We start from the raw sequence: 2,133 nt of genomic DNA, 5'->3' as shown, positions 1-2,133 counted from the left end.
AAACAGTTCTTTAATTCTCAGCTTTCTGTGTGTTGTTGCCCATTAGTGCCTTCTCTGGTCAATCTGATGTAACTGAGCACATTTTTAACTGTATTTTAAAACTCAAATAAATGCTATAATGTACACAAAAATTCCAATGAAAGGGTAATCCAGGTTGCAGGAGAAGAATAAAGAGGTGAGGAAGGGAGATTTTCCCTATGGTCATGGCAGAAATGTTTTGCATCTCTCATTGACAGGTTCATTTTTACTTGCCAAAGGGATTTCTAGCTGGAAAAATGAGAGCTGATTCTAAGGTGGTCGTTGCCAGGTTTAATTACTCAATTGTGTTTAGAAAAAAAGTTAGGTTTTCCATCAGTGAGACAGTAAAAATAATCTCAGCATTAGAATGCCATTACATTGGAACTTTAATAATGATATATTGCCCATTCTGTTATTTTACTGACGTGTATTAGAATAATGAGCAAAATAAGTCTTGAAGTTATTTCCCCACTTAAGATAAGAAAAATTTAGGGATTTTGCAGGAAGATTTTTCCCCATTTCCTCAATTAAAGCCTGCTAGAACACTACAGTAATGAGTTAATCATCTTTCTCACAATGTAGCTGTCGCATGCCATGTACAGTAGGGTAGGTTAGCAAGGATTTTATGAAGGAATGTTGTGGACTTACAGAGCCTAGATTTTGAAAACTCTATACTGTTGGTATAGAATCACTAGCACATTCCCAATAAAGTAACTTTTCAAAAACTGTGTTTGTGCCATAGAACTCAAAGCTGCTCATAAGCCCTGTATCAACCCCAGAAGTGAGGAGACTTGGAATTATTCTCATAAATCTACCCTTGTAAATACTTCCCTACAAAATGGAGAACCATTTTCCACATTACAGGACTCCTCTGAGATTCAAGGTCGAGTCTCTTAAGTCCCGCTGTTGTTCACTGCCTGTGGAGTTGAACGTTTCTTTCCTATGAGGTAGAGATGGGCTTTGTTTTATTACAAAACTTAGTATTGTTCAGCATCCTTATGTCAGTCATGGAGTGTGTCTTGTAGTCTGCAGGCTGGCATCAATTCACCTTAGTTTCTTTTAATTTTTTTAATTTTTTTTTTTTTTTTTTTTTTACTGTATATCCAGTGTTTTGATGAACTTCAAAGTGCTTTGCTTGTGGTAGGATTATGCCAATTTTCTGGCATGAAAGCAGCCGTGGTCGGATCTGTAGCAGCAGCAATTCTGAGTCCTTAATAGCACTGCAAAATCAATAGGAACAGAGCTTTCCTGCATGGTGTCTTCAGAGGAGGGGAGCTGCTTGTGAGATTTCCATAGAAACCCTTGTGGAGGATGTCTCACCTTGTTTGTTCTCATTTAACAATAAGTGAATTTCTACAGCCAGATACTGCCAATGAGGCATGGTTTTGGCAGGCTCCTTCCATCTTGCTGAGGCAAGTAGTGTATTTCTAATTCATGGAATTGGGGGGCTGTCTGGAAGGAGTGTGGCCAGTGATTTGGGGTGGTTTCCAGCTTTATCTCAAGGCTACACTTGGAGGAGGTGGAGGCGACGCAGCCACAGGCTCAGCTGTGACAGGAGTGCCTGCACTCCAGTCACACCAACAGACCCTGGAGTGCTTTAATTGCCTGGTCTGAGCACTGAGCCCAGTGCTCCATTTGGCCTGGAACAGTGTGCCTGTAAGGAATGGTTTGGGTTGGAAGGGACATTAAAGCTCATTTCGTTCTACCCCCTGCCACGGGCAGGGACACCTCCCACTAGACCAGGTTGCTCAAAGCCCCAACCAACCTGGGCTTGAACACCCAAGGAGGGAACATCCACCACTTCTTCCCTGCTCCTTGGCACTTCCTGAAGTTCATGAGGTCCTCTGGGATGGAGATGTTGTAGAGGAAGTGAGAGGAACAGAACAGCTCCCCTCCATGCAGCCTGAGGGGAGCTGAGCAGGCAGGGATGAGGCAAAGAGCAGGAAAGGAGAAGGTCTCATTCCTTCCTCTGTCATTCTCATCCCATCAATCAAATCGTCACTTTCTGGTGTCCAGTACCACAATACTGGAACAGCAACAAAAGTCTTGAAAATTCAAGTTATGGAGAAGATGAAAGGTAAATATGCAGTCAGTCTAGAGGTTAATTGTGTATAA

The sequence above is a fragment of the Corvus brachyrhynchos genome, unplaced genomic scaffold (genome assembly GCF_000691975.1).
Source record: "Corvus brachyrhynchos isolate BGI_N302 unplaced genomic scaffold, ASM69197v1 scaffold34, whole genome shotgun sequence".
NCBI lineage: Eukaryota > Metazoa > Chordata > Aves > Passeriformes > Corvidae > Corvus > Corvus brachyrhynchos.
This window is presented reverse-complemented; position numbering follows the sequence as displayed.